The sequence below is a fragment of the Rattus norvegicus genome, chromosome 1, assembly GCF_021556685.1.
Source record: "Rattus norvegicus strain SHRSP/BbbUtx chromosome 1, alternate assembly SHRSP_T2T, whole genome shotgun sequence".
In the NCBI taxonomy this organism is placed as follows: Eukaryota; Metazoa; Chordata; class Mammalia; order Rodentia; family Muridae; genus Rattus; species Rattus norvegicus.
Window position 1 is genome coordinate 116,032,131 of NC_141534.1, and position 22,235 is coordinate 116,054,365.

The following is a 22,235-nucleotide window of genomic DNA, read 5'->3' on the forward strand; positions in this document are numbered from 1 at the left end:
ATACTCATGACACCATTGGGATGCTAAAGACACAATGCTTTTTTTTTTCATATAGTTTACTTTCGTCATGATTATCAGTGAAAGGAAAATTATACGGATATAAGGTTTAAAAATATAAAATTAAAAGAGCAAGTTTCAAAATCCACAGACTCAGGGCTAAGCACTGTGAAAAACAAGCCCTGGCAAGTCCAGGCATGATGGGGCCCGCCCTGTCACTAGGACTAACAGACATAAAGATAAAGAAAAGGAATGCAGGAACCAACCCGAGTTATCAGATTGACTCATAAACCATCTGGCAGGAGGACATCTCCCCCAGCTTACTCAGAGTTATACTTTAACCAAATGTCCTCCAGATGCTGATAAACCCCTGACTTCTAGCACATACTCTTCTGCTGTGTTGTAATCTCACTGCTATGTGTGAATGAGCCAATTGTGTGTAACTGCGCCAAACCCCCTAGCTTTCCCTATATAAACCCCTGACTATTGAGTTTCGGAGTCGACTCCTCTATGTCCTGCGTGAGATATGTGTTGGCCCGGAGCTCCGGTACTAATAAACGGCCTCTTGCTTTTACATCAAAACCAGTCTCTCCTGTTTCCTGGGGTGCACCATCCTGAGACTAGAGCGAGGGTCTTTCACTAGAGAATGAAATATTCAGTTTTTAAGAACAGACAGGTAAATTTTTAACCACAATTATGCATGAAAATGATTTTGTTGCTTAAATTACAGTTTTAAGAGCATATTGAAGGAACAGTTCTTCAATATAATTCTGCAATTGTTCCCTCTGATCTTTCCAGAGTGTTAGAAATTGAGTAGTTGAATATGTAACTAATTATATGAAAAATTAACTTTCTTCTCAGTTCCAAGATCAAGATGATTCCATCTCATATTCTCAGTAATAGCTGTGGATGTGCAGTTCCCTTGCTACTTCTGAACTCATTTTAATATTTTAGTGAAGTAAAAAGCAAACAGGAAGTGTGCTACACACAGTAGCAGCATTATGATAGTGAGATGCATTACAGCGTTTACCTTATGGAAAATTGTGAGTTGCCAGCCAGTCGACTCTTTGTTTACAAGAATAATAGGAGATATATATATATATATATATATATATATATATATATATATATATATATGAAAGTGAAAGTGAAAAACCTGGAGGCTTAATGACTTTTACATGATTTGCATCGTATCTCACCCCACACAAACAGGATCAACTTGTGGATTCTAATTAGAAAAAGAATGCCTCTGGGAAATATGTCTAACAAATGGTTTGGCTATCTAAGACTTTGCAAAACAAAAAATTACAGGTTCTAGGCAGGTTATTTAATTTGTTTAAGCATTACCTTTAAATTAATACCCTTGAGACATTAGATAAGATTCTTGTGATAATATAATAAATTATGGTCACAGTTATTATTCATGTATGTTAATACCAAGAACAATCACATTTAAGTTTATGTATGTTTAAAATTTTGCTTGTAACTTCATCATTCTATAATTATTTCTAATCAATATTTCATAGCCTCTTAAGTAAAATAATCTCTAAAAATATTAAATACCATGCCATTTTTACTAAGGGCTTGGTATTTGGTTAGTATAAATTTTATTATCTTCTGTATCTGGATACATGATTTAAAACTGAGTTCTGTTCAATTATTCAATTAAAAAAAACACTCTCGTGTCTGTCATTTGCTTTGTCCCCAGTAAACAAAGTCCCAATAAAGCTCACAAATTACAGAGTGTTAGAAGTTATTTCTTAACTCTCTCATGTCCTGGTTGAATATAACATAATGGTAAATATCACAATTAAATTCCCTTATCATTTTGAAATAATTTGTTACACATTTTCTGTTATAAGAATTATGAGTTTAGAGAACTTACTTTATTATTTTGCATATCTTCATATTTAGATATATTTCCTGATTAATGGTAAACAAAGTTCTTCCAATTCAACTAATATGTAGCCTGTGGTGCAACTTAAATGGCATTTATGTATTACATCAGTACCACAGCAAACCCTTCAGTTTAAATCTATGTAAATTTAATTTATAGATTAGTACAGTAAGCTATGATAGGATTAAGTCAAGTTTCCAGGTTAGAATGTGAGAAAGCTTGGTTTTATTCATTTTTATTGAATCACCATATAATATTTTGTCACAGAACAGCACATTATGAGTCTGAAATCCTCATAGAGCAGCAGATTTTCTAATTAAATGCAGACTTCAGGTTCAAAATTTCATTTCACTTGATTCAGACTCAATATCATATGTTGAGTGATTTGCTATACATGTTTTTATTGAAGATATAAGAGACTGCATGAACAGTGCACAGCTCTGCTCATACATAGCTTCCACTCTGAAGAGTGCAGAAACAGTTTGACTGCAATCAATTTTATAGTGGTTAGGAATCTACTTTTATTGAATGTCTGACCTGTGAATAAAATGATTCTTCTTGAAGAACAAGAACTCATTGACTTCATTCTGTCCTTCAAAGTACCCATCAAGAAATCAAAGAGAGGTATAGCTGGATCCTCAGGCAGTTCAATGTCCAATTTTCTGAGGAACCTCCAGACTGATTTCCAGAATGGTTGTACCAGTCTGCAATCCCACCAACAATGGAGGAGTGTTCCTCTTTCTCCGCGTCCTCGCCAGCATCTGCTGTCACCTGAGTTTTTGATCTTAGCCATTCTCACTGGTGTGAGGTGAAATTTCAGGGTTGTTTTGATTTGCATTTCCCTTATGACTAAAGATGTTGAACATTTCTTTAGGTGTTTCTCAGCCATTCGGCATTCCTCAGCTGTGAATTCTTTGTTTAGCTCTGAACCCCATTTTTGATAGGGTTATTTGTCTCCCTGCGGTCTAACTTCTTGAGTTCTTTGTATATTTTGGATATAAGGCCTCTATCTGTTGTAGGATTGGTAAAGATCTTTTCCCAATCTGTTGGTTGCCATTTTGTCCTAACCACAATGTCCTTTGCCTTACAGAAGCTTTGCAGTTTTATGAGATCCCATTTGTCGATTCTTGATCATAGAGCATAAGCCATTGGTGTTTTGTTCAGGAAATTTTTTCCATTGACATGTGTTCCAGATGCTTCCCTAGTTTTTCTCCTATTAGTTTGAGTGTGTCTGGTTTGATGTGGAGGTCCTTGATCCACTTGGACTTAAGCTTTGTACAGGGTGGTAAGCATGGATCCATCTGCATTCTTCTACATGTTGACCTCCAGTTGAACCAGCACCATTTGCTGAAAATGCTATCTTTTTTCCATTGGATGGTTTTGGCTCCTTTGTCAAAAATCAAGTGACCATAGGTGTGTGGGTTCATTTCTGGGTCTTCAATTCTATTCCACTGGTCTATCTGTCTGTCTCTGTACCAATACCATGCAGTTTTTATCACTATTGCTCTGTAATACTGCTTGAGTTCAGGGATAGTGATTCCCCCTGAAGTCCTTTTATTGTTGAGGATAGTATTAGCTATCCTGGGTTTTTTGTTATTCCAGATGAATTTGCAAATTGTTCTGTCTAACTCTTTGAAGAATTGGATTGGTATTTTCATGGGGATTGCATTGAATCTGTAGATCGCTTTTGGTAAAATGGCCATTTTTACTATATTAATCCTGCCAATCCATGAGCATGGGAGATCTTTCCATCTTCTGAGGTCTTCTTCAATTTCTTTCTTCAGTGTCTTGAAGTTCTTATTGTACAAATCTTTTACTTGCTTGGTTAAAGTCACACCGAGGTACTTTATATTATTTGGGTCTATTATGAAGGGTGTCGTTTCCTAAATTCTTTCTCGGCTTGTTTCTCTTTTTTGTAGAGGAAGGCTACTGAGTTCTTTGAGTTAATTTTATACCCAGCCACTTTGCTGAAGTTGTTTATCAGCTTTAGTAGTTCTCTGGTGGAACTGTTGGGATCACTTAAATATACTATCATATCATCTGCAAATAGTGATATTTTGACTTCTTCTTTTCCGATCTGTATCCCCTTGACCTCCTTTTGTTGTCTGATTGCTCTGGCTAGAACTTCAAGAACTATATTGAATAAGTAGGGAGAGAGTAGGCAGCGTTGTCTACTCCCTGATTTTAGTGGGATTGCTTCAAGTTTCTCTCCATTTAGTTTAATGTTAGCAACTGGTTTGCTGTATATGGCTTTTACTATGTTTAGGTATGGGCCTTGAATTCCTATTCTTTCCAGGACTTTTATCATGAAGGGGTGTTGAATTTTGTCAAATGCTTTCTCAGCATCTAATGAAATGACCATGTGGTTTTATTCTTTCAGTTTGTTTATATAATGGATCACATTGATGGTTTTCCGTATATTAAACCATCCCTACATGCCTGGGATGAAGCCTACTTGGTCATTGTGGATGATTGTTTTGATGTGCTCTTGGATTCGGTTTGCCAGAATTTTATTGAGTATTTTTGCGTCGATATTCATAAGGGAAACTGGTCTGAAGTTCTCTTTCTTTGTTGGGTCTTTGTGTGGTTTAGGTATAAGAGTAATTTTGGCTTCATAGAAGGAATTCAGTAGTAATCCATCTGTTTCAATTTTGTGGAAAAGTTTGGATAATATTGGTATGAGCCCTTGTACCATAGCCCACCCTTGCCCTGCTCTGTGAAGAAATTTCTTATTTGTTGATTTTTTCATGTAAACAAATTTAATTATTTACTGTATTTCTTATAAATTTCCTATTTTCTTGCTGTGGTTTAGCTGTATGTACCCTTATAATCCACAAATTATAACTTAATCACCAAAACAACAGCATTGCTCATAATTGGAAATCTCCAGAACATGATCCCATTATAAGCTGGGACTGTGGGAATAGCTTTCTTCTCTTTTATTACTCTATTCTTTGCATGCAAGTATCCCAGAACTCACCCTAGAAAGAGAAAATATGTTGATACCTTGGTCTAGGCCTCTTTACCCTCAAATATTTTGTATTATAAATTTCAAATTTATGATCATTATCCAGTTTGTTGACTTTATGCTATTGACACAAAGATGTAATTTTTTTCCCTTAGCTAGAAACATAAATTGCCTAAGACAGGGGCTACTATCTGAAGCTTCATCTCTTTGTCATGGGAATTGTATGGATTAAAAAAATCCTCGATTAACAAATTACCACTGATCTGGAAGCTTACATCAACAAACACTCAGTGTTTGTTCTCAGAAGTCTTATGGTTCTCAATGAGTACCTTAATTTCTTTTTAACTGTTGTGACAAACACCATGACCAAACCAACTTATAAAAGGAAATATTTGATAAAACTTACTGTTTCAGAATGTCAGAATGTTGGAGTCTTGATGGCAGAGAAAATCATGGCAAACAGGAATAGCTAGAGCTCATGTCTTAACCTTCAAGATATGTGGCCAGAAATAAAAAGGAAACTGAGAATAGCTATAGTCTTTTGAAATCTCAAAGCCAACCTCCAGAGATGCATCTGCTCCAACAAGGCCATACTCTCTCATCAATCACAAACAGGTCCACCCACGGAGGACCACATATTCAAACATACTAGCCTGTGGGGGGCATTCTCATTTACATCACCATAGGAGGTATCTTGATTCTGGTTCTCGCATGAATGGCCTATAGAATGTTTCCTTTTCCCTCATCTCAATAATTGAAAAACCAAAATGTGAATAATGTTATTTTCCTTACTGAATTTAGCCGTCTGTGAGTGTCTAATGTTCTTAACAGTAAGTGTGAACGAACCAGGCCTGGTGACTCACTTCTTCAACTTAGGTATTCAGAGAGACATAACCAGAAGATTACTGGGAGCAAAAGGATTAGGAGACCTGCCAGGGTTACAAAGTAAGAAAAAAATATCACCTTCATATGCTTGTTAGGCTGTGTGTGTGCAAGTCTGTGCATATAGGTGTGTGCATACATGTATGTGCATATGTGTAGGTTTGCATGCATGGGTATATGTGTTCACATGCCTGTGTGGCATACTTACATCATGCGTTGTATCACATCCTATACTCACTCTGTTTCTTAACCTCTCCTTTGTCATACATATAGCCCCTCCTGATCATGTTGTTCTTAACTTTAGGAGTGGAAACTGAGGCAGCCATCAGTTTCACATACAATTTACTTTAGATAGTGCAAAATATTTCAATGAACTGGCACATGATTTGTACATACTTCACTGTGTTGCTGTTTCATAGCTTGGGGAATGTTCCCCTTAAGAGCCTCACTTCTGCATAGAAAATACACTTTATACTCTAGTGTATTTTCTCCATTTTACCCTTTTCCTATGGCTTCCACAGCTGGGATTATCTACGCTCTAAGAATGAGGACTAATGATGCTCTGCTATAATCATAGATCAGTATGCTATCCAGTCAGCATCAGATAGGCTTCCTCTAGCACAGATGGGAGGAGATGCATACACCCACAGCCAGACATAATAATGAGACTCTAAATTGATGTTTCTTTCAAATCACTCATCTTAGAGCTCAGGGAACCTTGTAGAAGTGGAGGCAGAACGATTATAAGATTCAGAGGGTGTGAAGGAAAACAGAATAGAGCCTTCTGAATCTACCAACCAAAGTGCACATTGAGGTCATAGAGACTGAGCAGCAAGCACAGGGACTACATGGGTCTGCACCAGGTTCTCTTATATATTCTATTAGTTTAGTATTTCTATAGGACTCCTAACTGTGAGAACGAATAGATGTCTAATTTTCTTGCCTGCTCCTGGCACTCTTTCTCCTGGTGAGTTGCCATGTCCATTGTCAATATCAAACCTTTTCCTTCAGGGTATTATATTTCATTTTGCTATGTTTGGTTGCTATATTTTAGAAGAAGCCTAGTCTTTTCTAATGAGATTCAGAAGGGAATTGATCTGGAAGGGAGGGGATATAGGGAGAAGTTGGGAGGAATAGAGTGAGGAAACTCTAATTAGGGCATATTGTATTAAGAAAGGTATCTATCTTAATTTTAAAAAGACATAGAATAGAAAGAAATGAAAAAATGTGGGCAAAGGACATTAAATTGTAGCTGAAATGCTACAATTTTTACTCTATCAAAAGAATCATAAGTTGTACTTTAAACTGCAAAACTTATTTGACTGAAATTGTGTTAGTATTTTTTCTTGTGTGTCTTTCTATATTGATGGCCCTTCAAACAGGGGTTAAAATGTAACCACTTTATAACAGTTTTTATTCAATAATTCTTTCATTGGCTGACTTTACAAGTACTTGTTATATTTCACAAACTCTCCTAAAATATCGTAATGTAACAAAAGTCAACAAGGACACAAGTTTCTATTCTGGACTTTTTAGTTGGTCAGAAAGGATGCTGAGGACCAAAGACTTAACTCTGACATGGATGGTAATGGGGAGGGAGTCATGTGAACCGTGCAGACCAGTGGTTTTAATGCATTAGACCAACAATTAAATAATGGCACACTACTGATCCACTAATTCCACAAATACTGAGTGTTTGCACTGCCACATGATGGACCCAGTATTTACTGTGTCTCAATGAATAAATCGTACAGAAACATTTGTTTCACACAAATGTTGTGGTAGGGATTATAGATAATCACATAATGTAATGTTTACAATAATCTTTTATATTAAAAGTAGCTTGAGAAAGTCCAGGAGCGCAAGTAAGGGTAGCATGTTAGGCAAGAATAGGGGAGAATAGGTGTGAGTGGGTCATTTCAAAATAAATCTTAAATCTGTAATTGAATTAGCCATACAAATACCTTACTTAAAAAATTACTGCCCAGACCCGGTGAGAGAGAGACCCAACCGCCTGGTCAGGTGGGCACTCCTGAGGCTGCAGAGCGGAAGAGACCACCAACACTGCTCACCCCTGCCCACATCCCTGGCCCAAGAGGAAACTGTATAAGGCCTCTGGGCTCCCATGGGGGAGGGCCCAGGAGCGGCAGGACCCCTGCCTGAGACACCACCGGAACCAGAAAGAAACAGACCGGATAAACAGTTCTCTGCACCCAAATCCCATGGGAGGGAGAGCTAAACCTTCAGAGAGGCAGACAAGCCTGGGAAACCAGAAGAGACTGCTCCCTGCACACACATCTCGGACGCCAGAGGAAAAAGCCAAAGACCATCTGGAACCCTGGTGCACTGAAGCTCCCGGAAGGGGCGGCACAGGTCTTCCTGGTTGCTGCTGCTGCAGAGAGCCCGTGGGCAGCACCCCACGAGCGAACTTGAGCCTCAGGACCACAGGTAAGACCAAATTTTCTGCTGCAAGAAAGCTGCCTGGTGAACTCAAGACACAGGCCCACAGGAACAGCTGAAGACCTGTAGAGAGGAAAAATTACACGCCCGAAAGCAGAACACTCTGTCATCATAACTGACTGAAAGAGAGGAAAACAGGTCTACAGCACTCCTGACACACAGGCTTATAGGACAGTCTAGCCACTGTCAGAAATAGCAGAACAAAGTAACACTAGTAATAATCTGATGGCGAGAGGCAAGCGCAGGAACACAAGCAACAGAAACCAAGACTACATGGCATCATCGGAGCCCAATTCTCCCACCAAAGCAAACACGGAATATCCAAACACACCAGAAAAGCAAGATCTAGTTTCAAAATCATATTTGATCATGATGCTGGAGGACTTCAAGAAAGACATGAAGAACTCCCTTAGAGAACAAGTAGAAGCCTACAGAGAGGAATCACAAAAATGCCTGAAAGAATCGCAAAAATCCCTGAAAGAATTCCAGGAAAACATAAATAAACAAGTAGAAGCCCATAGAGAGGAGACAAAAACATCCCTAAAAGAATTCCAGGAAAACACAATCAAACAGTTGAAGGAATTAAAAATGGAAATAGAAGCAATCAAGAAAGAACACATGGAAACAACCCTGGATATAGAAAACCTAAAGAAGAGACAAGAAGCTATAGATACAAGCTTCACCAACAGAATACAAGAGATGGAAGAGAGAATCTCAGGAGCAAAAGATTCCATAGAAACCATCGACTCAACTGTCAAAGATAATGTAAAGCGGAAAAAGCTACTGGTCCAAAACATACAGGAAATCCAGGAATCAATGAGAAGATCAAACCTAAGGATAATAGGTATAGAAGAGAGAGAAGACTCCCAGCTCAAAGGACCAGTAAATATCTTCAACAAAATCATAGAAGAAAACTTCCCTAACCTAAAAAAAGAGATACCCATAGACATACAAGAAGCCTACAGAACTCCAAATAGATTGGACCAGAAAAGAAACACCTCCCGTCACATAATTGTCAAAACACCAAACGCACAAAATAAAGAAAGAATATTAAAAGCAGTAAGGGAAAAAGGTCAAGTAACATATAAAGGGAGACCTATCAGAATCACACCAGACTTCTCGCCAGAAACTATGAAGGCCAGAAGATCCTGGACTGATGTCATAAAGACCCTAAGAGAACACAAATGCCAGCCCAGGTTACTGTATCCTGCAAAACTCTCAATTAACATAGATGGAGAAACCAAGATATTCCATAACAAAACCAAATTTACACAATATCTTTCCACAAATCCAGCACTACAAAGGATAATAAATGGTAAAGCCCAATATAAGGAGGCAAGCTATACCCTAGAAGAAGCAAAAAACTAATCGTCTTGGCAACAAAACAAAGAGAATGAAAGCGCACAAACATAACCTCACATCCAAATATGAATATAAAGGGAAACAATAATCACTATTCCTTAATATCTCTCAATATCAATGGCCTCAACTCCCCAATAAAAAGACATAGATTAACAAACTGGATACGCAACGAGGACCCTGCATTCTGCTGCCTACAGGAAACACACCTCAGAGACAAAGACAGACACTACCTCAGAGTGAAAGGCTGGAAAACAACTTTCCAAGCAAATGGTCAGAAGAAGCAAGCTGGAGTAGCCATTCTAATATCAAATAAAATCAATTTCCAACTAAAAGTCATCAAAAAAGATAAGGAAGGACACTTCATATTCATCAAAGGAAAAATCCACCAAGATGAACTCTCAATCCTAAATACCTATGCCCCAAATACAAGGGCAACTACATAAGTAAAAGAAACTTTACTAAAGCTCAAAACACACATTGCACTTCACACAATAATAGTGGGAGTTTTCAACACCCCACTCTCATCAATGGACAGATCATGGAAACAGAAATTAAACAGTGATGTCGACAGACTAAGAGAAGTCATGAGCCAAATGGACTTAACGGATATTTATAGAACATTCTATCCTAAAGCAAAAGGATATACCTTCTTCTCAGCTCCTCATGGTACTTTCTCCAAAATTGACCATATAATTGGTCAAAAAACGGGCCTCAACAGGTACAGAAAGATAGAAATAATCCCATGCGTGCTATCGGACCACCACGGCCTAAAACTGGTCTTCAATAACAATAAGGGAAGAATGCCCTCATATACGTGGAAATTGAACAATGCTCTACTCAATGATAACCTTGTCAAGGAAGAAATAAAGAAAGAAATTAAAAATTTTTTAGAATTTAATGAAAATGAAGATACAACATACTCAAACTTATGGGACACAATGAAAGCTATGCTAAGAGGAAAACTCATAGCGCTGAGTGCCTGCAGAAAGAAACAGGAAAGAGCATATGTCAGCAGCTTGACAGCACACCTAAAAGCTCTAGAACAAAAAGAAGCAAAACACCCAGGAGGAGTAGAAGGCAGGAAATAATCAAACTCAGAGCTGAAATCAACCAAGTAGAAACAAAAAGGACCATAGAAAGAATCAACAGAACCAAAAGTTGGTTCTTTGAGAAAATCAACAAGATAGATAAACCCTTAGCCAGACTAACGAGAGGACACAGAGAGTGCGTCCAAATTAACAAAATCAGAAATGAAAGGGGAGACATAACTACAGATTCAGAGGAAATTCAAAAAATCATCAGATCTTACTATAAAAACCTATATTCAACAAAATTTGAAAATCTTCAGGAAATGGACAATTTCCTAGACAGATACCAGGTATCGAAGTTAAATCAGGAACAGATAAACCAGTTAAACAACCCCATAACTCCTAAGGAAATAGAAGCAGTCATTAAAGGTCTCCCAACCAAAAAGAGCCCAGGTCCAGATGGGTTTAGTGCAGAATTCTATCACCCTTCATAGAAGACCTCATACCAATATTATCCAAACAATTCCACAAAATTGAAACAGATGGAGCACTGCCGAATTCCTTCTACGAAGCCACAATTACTCTTATACCTAAACCACACAAAGACACAACAAAGAAAGAGAACTTCAGACCAATTTCCCTAATGAATATCGACGCAAAAATACTCAATAAAATTCTGGCAAACCGAATCCAAGAGCACATCAAAACAATCATCCACCATGATCAAGTAGGCTTCATCCCAGGCATGCAGGGATGGTTTAATATACGGAAAACCATCAACGTGATCCATTATATAAACAAACTGAAAGAACAGAACCACATGATCATTTCATTAGATGCTGAGAAAGCATTTGACAAAATTCAACACCCCTTCATGATAAAAATCCTGGAAAGAATATGAATTCAAGGCCCATACCTAAACATAGTAAAAGCCATATACAGCAAACCAGTTGCTAACATTAAACTAAATGGAGAGAAACTTGAAGCAATCCCACTAAAATCAGGGACTAGACAAGGCTGCCCATTCTCTCCCTACTTATTCAATATAGTTCTTGAAGTTCTAGCCAGAGCAATCAGACAACAAAAGGAGATCAAGGGGATACAGTTCGGAAAAAAAGAGGTCAAAATATCACTATTTGCAGATGACATGATAGTATATTTAAGTGTTCCCAAAAGTTCCACGAGAGAACTACTAAAGCTGATAAACAACTTCAGCAAAGTGGCTGGGTATAAAATTAACTCAAATAAATCAGTTGCCTTACTCTATACAAAAGAGAAACAAGCCGAAAAGAAATTAGGGAAACGACACCCTTCATAATAGACCCAAATAATATAAAGTACCTCGCTGTGACTTTAACCAAGCAAGTAAAAGATCTGTACAATAAGAACTTCAAGACACTGAGGAAAGAAATTGAAGAAGACCTCAGAAGATGGAAAGATCTCCCATGCTCATGGATTGGCAGGATTAATATAGTAAAAATGGCCATTTTACCAAAAGCAATCTACAGATTCAATGCAATCCCCATCAAAATACCAATCCAATTCTTCAAAGAGTTAGACAGAACAATTTGCAAATTCATCTGGAATAACAAAAAACCCAGGATAGCTAAAGCTATCCTCAACAATAAAAGGACTTCAGGGGGAATCACTATCCCTGAACTCAAGCAGTATTACAGAGCAATAGTGATAAAAACTGCATGGTATTGGTACAGAGACAGACAGATAGACCAATGGAATAGAATTGAAGACCCAGAAATGAACCCATACACCTATGGTCACTTGATTTTTGACAAAGGAGCCAAAACCATCCAATGGAAAAAAGATAGCATTTTCAGCAAATGGTGCTGGTTCAACTGGAGGTCAACATGTAGAAGAATGCAGATCGATCCATGCTTATCACCCTGTACAAAGCTTAAGTCCAAGTGGATCAAGGACCTCCACATCAAACCAGACACACTGAAACTAATAGAAGAAAAACTAGGGAAGCATCTGGAACACATGGGCACTGGAAAAAATTTCCTGAACAAAACACCAATGGCTTATGCTCTAAGATCAAGAATCGACAAATGGGATCTCATAAAACTGCAAAGCTTCTGTAAGGCAAAGGACACTGTGGTTAGGACAAAACGGCAACCAACAGATTGGGAAAAGATCTTTACCAATCCTACAACAGATAGAGGCCTTATATCCAAAATATACAAAGAACTCAAGAAGTTAGACCACAGGGAGACCAATAACCCTATTAAAAAATGGGGTTCAGAGCTAAACAAAGAATTCACAGCTGAGGAATGCTGAATGGCTGAGAAACACCTAAAGAAATGTTCAACATCTTTAGTCATAAGGGAAATGCAAATCAAAACAACCCTGAGATTTCACCTCACACCAGTGAGAATGTCTAAGATCAAAAACTCAGGTGACAGCAGATGCTGGCGAGGATGTGGAGAAAGAGGAACACTCCTCCATTGTTGGTGGGATTTCAGACTGGTAAAACCATTCTGGAAATCAGTCTGGAGGTTCCTCAGAAAATTGGACATTGAACTGCCTGAGGATCCAGCTATACCTCTCTTGGGCATATACCCAAAAGATGCCTCAACATATAAAAGAGACACGTGCTCTACTATGTTCATCGCAGCCTTATTTATAATAGCCAGAAAATGGAAAGAACCCAGATGCCCTTCAACAGAGGAATGGATACAGAAAATGTGGTACATCTACACAATGGAATATTACTCAGCTATCAAAAACAACGAGTTTATGAAATTCGTAGGCAAATGGTTGGAACTGGAAAATATCATCCTGAGTGAGCTAACCCAATCACAGAAAGAAATACATGGTATGCACTCATTGATAAGTGGCTATTAGCCCAAATGCTTGAATTACCCTAGATCCCTAGAACAAACGAAACTCAAGACGGATGATCAAAATGTGAATGCTTCACTCCTTCTTTAAATGAGGAAAAAGAATACCCTTGGCAGGGAAGGGAGAGGCAAAGATTAAAACAGAGACTGAAGGAACACCCATTCAGAGCCTGCCCCACATGTGGCCCATACATATACAGCCACCCAATTAGACAAGATGGATGAAGCAAAGAAGTGCAGACCGACAGGAGCCGGATGTAGATCGCTCCTGAGAGACACAGCCAGAATACAGCAAATACAGAGGCGAATGCCAGCAGCAAACCACTGAACTGAGAATAGGTCCCCTATTGAAGGAATCAGAGAAAGAACTGGAAGAGCTTGAAGGGGCTCAAGACCCCAAAAGTACAACAATGCCAAGCAACCAGAGCTTCCAGGGACTAAGCCACTACCTAAAGACTATACATGGACTGACCCTGGACTCTGACCCCATAGGTAGCAATGTATATCCTAGTAAGAGCACCAGTGGAAGGGGAAGCCCTGGGTCCTGCTAAGACTGAACCCCCAGTGAACTAGTCTATGGGGGGAGGGCGGCAATGGGGGGAGGTTTGGGAGGGGAACACCCATAAGGAAGGGGAGGGGGGAGGGGGATATTTGCCCGGAAACCGGGAAAGGGAATAACACTCGAAATGTATATAAGAAATACTCAAGTTATTTAAAAAAAATTACTGGTTGGTTAATCACTTTTTCAAAATTATAGTTAGTAATGATTTTATAAGATCAACAGTTTCTAAATCTCATATATTTCACTAATGCATTTTGACATATATAAAAATGACTCTTAGCCTTATAAGGGATCAATACATAATCAATTTGATTCAAATATTGAGTTGCAAAATGTAAAAAGACTAATGTAAGCTATAACTCAGGCAAGAACCATGGGTCCACTCCAATGGGTGAAATTGACTTTACCATTCATTTAGAAGAGAAAAGTTCCATGTGTCCCCATATTTCTAATTTTTACATGTCTAATATATGGAAAATAAATCATATAAAATAAGTACATAATTTCAAAGCTGGCAAAAGGATCAAGTGCTCTCACATAAGTAATTTGTTTTCTTAGTTACTCACTCTTCTTTCCTGCCCCTTCCACTGGTCTTCTTCATCCACCATGTAGTAAAGCCTCTACCACAAGCCCACTCCCAGCTGTGTCTAGAGACTTGCATGATAATTGTATGTCCTTACGAAGGATGCCTTTAATATTTCCAGTCAGAGCTTCCAGATTTATGAGGATTGTATTAAGCATACTTTCAAAATTTTAATCAAATAATTTCTTAATACATATTCTAATCAAAAATAAAGTTACAAGATAATACATTGTGCCAGACATTGTAGACTATTTGGAGGAGAGTACTCAAGGCAGAGTCTTCTACTGCAGTGTAGAGCTGGCAACTGAGAGTTGAAGAGGAACGGAGTGGCACTTACATTATAAATAATAAGATACAATTAAGATAAAATAAAAGATAAAAATAAGGCTATACAGAACTGTCATGGTTATTGCTATGTATTACACCAATATCCAGTTCAGTTTTCTGTTTTCTTAGGTAATTCTATTACCTGAATTTAAAAATGTCTCACCTATCTCAATATTTTTTTTCTGAAAACACAAGTCACTCTCAACGTCACAATGTTGTCCTTTCTCAATAACCCCCTGAAGCTAGTTTTACATATATTTCTTGTCCAGGGCACTGGCTACTAATGAGGTCCCTTTGAGATGGTGAGTTCCAGAAGAAATAAGACATACTTAAAAAATATTACACCTCGGATCCAACTTCATTTTAGCTGTGATATCAATGCTTAGCAATGTACTTCCAATTCCCTTTTCACCTCTCATTCTGTCAACATCCCCTCCACTTTCACAAAGGGAGAAGGCAAACTGTATAACAGATATGTAATTATACAGAAGCAAATGTTTTTTCAGTAGATCACAATTCTCAGATTCTCAGGTGGCCATCACTTTGCTATCTTGTCACTTGGAATTTTTGGTTAACAAAACTTTTACTGCAGCAGAATGTAGCAGTGATCTATAAATTTCCCATAAACTCTTCTGTTCTCCACATCTCTATCTTGGTGACCTCTCTGATTAACATGTGAATTCTCCTCCCTTTACCTCCCAGAACACATCACCGTCAATAGGAAAAACTCCCTCATTCAATGAAACTTACTTTCTTTGATGACACTTCTTGTAGTTTCCTTAAAAAGAACCCATTTTATTATAACTCTTACCTGCTGCTTTGTGCTTGTTCTTCATATTCCTGATGAAATTTGGTGGATTTCACCTGATTCCTCTCTAACTGTCAGTGGCTAACGCTCCACTGAAGTAGAAGAGTCTGCTTCAAAAACTCTCCTCCAAGTACTATACAACGCTTGGTACAAGGTTTGCACACACTAAGTACTAAACTATTTGCTAATGAAAAACATTATAACCATGAAAGATGAAAGTACAGACTTCAATGCATAAAGCTAGAGTAATGGAAATTATTATTAGATTCTTTCCAGGTATAGATGGGATTAAATATTTTGTGAAAACACATCACAGTATGAGGACTTCTATAGAACTTTTAATAATAAGGATTATCACTAGATCCCAAGGTCTGCATCTGTGACATTACATAATGCACATGGCATTCTGAGTGACAGGATGTCAAAAGGAGCAGCTTTAGTTTCAATAGTTCACAATGAACAGAACTTGGTTCTTTATTTTTATTATTGTTCTCTTATACCATACATCCTGACGGCAGTTCCCCCTTCTCCCTCTACTTCCATTCAAGCTCTTCCAACCTCCTCTGCTTCCCATCAGAAAACAACAGACCTCTCAGGAAAGCAAACACGTCATATAAAGTTGCAATAAGACTAGGCACTCCTCATCTTAAGGCCTAATATGGTAAACCAGTAAGACAAAAATGTTTCAGAAGTAGGCAAAATAGTCAGAGACAATGCTTGCTTCCAGTGTTGGGAATCCCAAAAACAATATCAAGCTATACATCCATATCATGTATTCATAGGGTCTTAGTCAGACCCATGCAGGCTCCCAGATTGTTGCCAAACTGGCTCTTGGAACGATCACAAACACACTGTTCCTGTTCAGATAGGCAGAGTAATTCACCTGTTCATTGACTCCCAAAAAGCTAGAGGTAAGATAAATATCAAACTTTACCTCATGACCTCTTTGTGAAGTAGAAAGGAGAGTTGGTACTGCTTGTAAGAGGAATGTGGAGTAATGAAAATTGGGAGGCTGAATGTGGGCTGTGGCTGCTACAAGAAGAACTGCTCACATGGCCAAACACGCACAGATACCAGGAAGTCTTTGTTCAGACACCAGTGAAACCTGTCTGTGTTCCTTTCTGCAACTGGGCTTTCAGAACCCAGAGCCATGAGGCCATAACCAAATGAGAAAGCAAGGAAATATGAGGAAGACTCTAGCCCTTGGGGCATTGTAACTTGTGATCTCCACTTTAAAAGGTCTGCTTTTAAACATTTATTAAATCATGTCCTCACATTCTATGAAGAAAAAGGTTGTGACTATGAATGAAGGAACACACGTGATGTTCTATGTGTTCTATTGTGACATACTTAAAATGCATCACACTTGCTGATAGCTATTCTTGTTTTAAGAATCTCATTGTTTTGTTTTTTTGTTGTTGTTGTTGCTTTTTTACTACTGAGGAACCATCTGTAATTAGAGCTAAACTATTTTTAACTCTAGAGGTCTTTTTTCTAGTAACATATGGACTCTAGGTATATCTGCTCTGTCAGTTTTCTCTAAATTTGTTTTGACAGAAAGTAACAGAGCATGTATACACATCTGAATATTCCCACTGAAAAGTCTACATTATGGAGAGAAAAAAGTCATATGAAAAACTGGGAGAGGCAGAAGGTAATAGGAAGTGAAAACAATATCTATTTTAACTTTCATCTATTAAGAGTAATTAATTAAAATGCAATTGAGTAGATACTGATGAGGGCAGATGCTATGCAATTAAAGCACAAACTGTAGCAGTTTGGAAGCAGAGCATGCCAGGTGCTAAGCAGCAGGGACATAGAATGAAGCATTAATATCAGGCTTTAGTATGATCTCAAGTCAGTTCATTTTCTTATAACATAAGTGAATTGAGGATCTTTCCACCAGATTCTCTCTGTAATTTATATTGTAGATAACCATCTAGTGTCATTTTCTTTTTAGGAAATGCCACTGCATGTTTCCTTAGTTACTGGACATTATGTCTGAAAATAATATATTGTTCTGGATTCTCTGTTCTGGCTCATGAACAGTCTCTGTTTCTATGAGGAAAAATATTGCACATGTTTAAAGCAATATTCATTATGTTTGGGAAGCACATCAACAGATGTAGTGAGCATAAACAGATTGTATTTTAAACCTACAGGATGGAATCAGTCAATGACCCGTGAATTCACTTTACCACTAAGAGCATAGAAGCTCATAACTGTCCTAATTTTTGACTTATGTGATTAGCTGGGATGCTAGCACCTGTGTCTGCTCCTGATAGAGTTCTATGAAACTGTCACTTTTCACCTCTACCATGCTTAATTTTTCCCTCAATACATACCCTGCTGGTTGCTCATGTCACAAATATCAACTCAAACACATACCAGAGTTGCTAAGAAAAGTATATGACCAGATCATTTCAAAGTCAAACAATCTTTGTACATATTTTCTTGAAAGATGTATCTGTGAACCCCATGGAAAGCCTAGCATCAACATCTCTGGGCAAACTTGTCCCTTTACTTGTGATCTCAACAATTGGATAATATCTTCCTGTCTCACACTTCCTTTAACCCTGAACATCTGAGTTTGACTTGGCTTGAAATCTTTCTCTTTTCTCTGATTTTGACATTTGTTTTCTTTCCCTTATGCTCTCAGGAGTGGCTGGAATCTTTTCAGAAAATATTTATCCTGGATAAGCTGCATTTGAAATGAATGTCAAGTCCTGGCATCACTGAAACTAGAGGAAGCAACATGATAACACCCAAGCTGTACACGATATTTTCAAATAACTAATGCTTGCTGGTTATTGAACTTAGATATGTGAGAGATGAACTTGGTTTTTTTTGGACAAAAAAGCAAAAGCCAAATTAAAATCTTTATTCTTGAAAATCGTATTTTCTTAGCAAAGGCAGACAGAAAACTGCATAAATTAATGAAAATGCGGAGATGCATTATGAAGAAATGATATACAGGGCAAGAAAGTAGAATGAAGGCTTCTTTCAGGAGATGGCACATGAATAAACTGAAGGAGAAAGGAGAAAATACTGATATTTGGATTGTGTTATTTAAAAGGAAGGTTTTATTCATGTTAAAAGTCTAGGAAAGATCAGGATTGCAAGGTCCATACCTAAACATAGTAAAAACAATCTACAGCATACCAGTAGCCAACATCAAACTTAATGGAGAGAAACTTGAAGCAATTGCACTAAAATCAGAGACTAGACAAGGCTGCACACTCTCTCCTTAATTATTCAATATAGTAATTGAAGCCCTAGCCAGAGAAATCAGACTACAAAAAGAAGTCAAAGAGATACAAATTGGAAAGGAAGGAGTCAAAATATCACTATTTGAAGATGATATGATAGTAGACTGAAGTGACCGCAAATTCCACCAGAGACCTTCCAAACCTGACAACTTTGGCAAAGTGGCTGCATATAAAATTAACACAAACAAATCAGTAGCCTTCCTCTACACAAAAGATAAACATGCTGAGAAGAAATTAGGGAAATGACACCCTTCATAATAGTCCCAAATAATATAAAATACCTCATTGTGACTTTAATGAAACAAGTGAAAAATCTATATGATAAGAACTTCAAGTATCTGAAGAAAGAAATCGAAGAACATCTCAGAAGATGGAAAGACATCTCATGCTCATGGATTAGCGGGATTAATATAGTAAAACTGGTCATTATGCCAAAAGCAATCTACAGATTCAATGAAATCCCCATCAAAATTCCAACTCAATTCTTCATAGAGCTAAACAGGGCATGCTGAAAGGGACCAGATATAGATCTCTTCTGAGAGATATATCCAGAGCATCCCATAACAGAGGTCAATGGTAGCAGCAAAACACTGAACTGAGAACAGGACCCCCTTTGGGGGAATTAGTGGCAGGATTGAAAGAGCTGAAGGGGCTTGCAACTCAATAAGAACAATAATGCCAACCAACCAGAGCTTCCATGGCCTAAACCAGTACCAAAAGACTACACATGGACTGACCCAGGGCTCCTATTGCATATTTAGCAGAGAATAACCTTGATGGGGCACCAGTGGAAGGGAAAGTCCTTGATCCTACCAAGATTGGACCCCCGGTGCAGATGAATATGGGTGGGCAGTAAGGGGATGTGTGGGGGGAATGCTTACATGGGGGAGGGGAGGTGATGGGTGCTTATGGACAGGAAACTGGAAAAGAAAATAACATTTGAAGTGGAAATAAAGAAATATATCTAATAAAAATAAAGTATAAAAAAGAAAGAAGGAACTATTTGCAAATTCATTTGGAATAACAAAATTCCCAGGGTAACAAAAACTATCCTCAATGATAAAAGAACTTCTGGGGAAAATCACCATCCCTGACCTCAAGCAGTATTACAGAGGAATAATAATTAAAAACTGTATGGTATTGGTACAGAGACTTGTAATTAGATCAGTGAAATAGAGTTGAACACCCAGAAATGATCCCTCACACTTACGGTCACTTGATCTTGGACAAAGGAGCTAAAACCATCCAGTGGGAGAAAAAAGATAGCATTTTCAACAAATGGTACTGTTTCTACTGGCAATTAGCATATAGAAGGATGCAAATTGATCCATTCTCATCACCATGTAGCATGCTCAAGTCCTAGTGGATCAAACACCTCCACATTAAATCAGATACACTCAAACTAATAGAAGAAATAGTGGAGAAGAGTCTCTAACACATGGATGCTGAGGAAAATTTCCTTATGAAAACACCAATGGCTTATGCTCTAAGATCAAGAATTTTATGGGACCTCATAAAATTGCAAAGCTTCTGTGAGGCAAAGGACACTGTGTATAGGACAAAATGGCAACCAACAGATTGGGAAAAGATCTTTACCAATCCCACATCAGATAGGGGCCTAATACCCAATATGCACAAAGAACTCAAGAACGTATATTCCAGTGAATCAAATAACCCTATAAAAATAGGGTATGGAGATAAACAAAGAATTCTCAACTGAGGAATATCGATTGGCTGAGAAGCACCTAAAGAAATGTTCAACATCCATAGTAATAAGGGAAATGCAAATCAAAACAACTCTGACATTCCACCTCACACCAGTCAAAATGGCTAAGATCAATAACTCATTTGACAACAGATGCTGGCATGGGTGTGGAGAAAGAGTAGGCTCCTCCATTGTTGGTGATGTTGCAAGCTGCCACAACCACTTGCTAAATCAGTATGAAGGTTCCTCAAATAATTAGACATAGCTCTACCTAAGCACCTAGCTATACCACTCCTGAGCATATACCCAAATAATGCTACCATATATAACAAGGACACAAGCTCCACTATGTTCATAGCAGCCTTATTTATAATAAACAGAATCTGGAATGAGCCCAGATTTCCCTCAACAGAGGAATAGATACAGATAATGTGGTACATTTAAACAATGAAGTACTATTTAGCTATTAAAAACAATGATTTCAAGAAATTCACAGGCAAATGGATAGAACTAGAAAATACTATCCTGAATGAGGTAACACAATTACAAAAAAAAAAAAATCATGGTATGCACTCACTGGTAAATGGATATTAGACCAAAAGCTCAAATTACACAAGATACAATCCACATACCACATGAAGCTCAAGAAGAAGGAAGAAGGATGACCAACATGCGGATGCTTCAGCCCTTAGAAGGGGTAACAAAAATATTAATATCAGGAAATGCAGAGACAAAGTCTGGAGCAGAGACTGAAGGAACGGCCATTCAGAGACTGCCCTATCTGGGGATCCAGCCCATACACATACAGCCACCAAACCCGGACAATATTCCTGATGCCAAGAAGTGAATGCTGTCAGGAGCCTGACATAGGTGTCTCCTAAGAAGCTCTGTCAGAGCATGACAAATACAGAGGCGAACACTCATAGCCAATTGTTGAACTGGGAACGTGGTTACCAATGAAGGAATTAGAGAAAGGACTGAAGGAGCTGAATAATCTTGTCACCCCATAAGAACAACAATACCAATCAACCAGAATTCCCAGGGACTAAATCACCATCCAAAGTGTACACCTGGACAGACCCATGGCTCCAGCTGCATATGTAGCAAAGGACGGTCTTGTTGGTCACCAATGGGAGGAGAGGTCTTGGTCCTGCCAAGGCTCGATCCCCCAGTGTAAGCAAATGTCACGGAGAGGAAGTGGGAAGGGGGAGTTGATGGGTGGGGGAGCACCATGATAGAAGAAGAGGGGATGGGATATTGGATTTATGGACGGGAAACTGAGTAACGATAACATTTGAAATTTAAACAATAAAATATTCCCCCAAAACAGGATGTTTATGGAACACATACAAAAATAAAATAAATCTGTTCAAAATTTTTTAAAAGGAAGGTTTTTTAGATCACCATTGAGAAGAAATAATGACATGGATCAGCTCTGTCAGGTCTATTTAAGTCTTTTGGGTGCAAAGAATATGCAAGGTACAATAGCCTCTATAGGATATTAATTAAGGGGCCACAGAGGAAGAGTG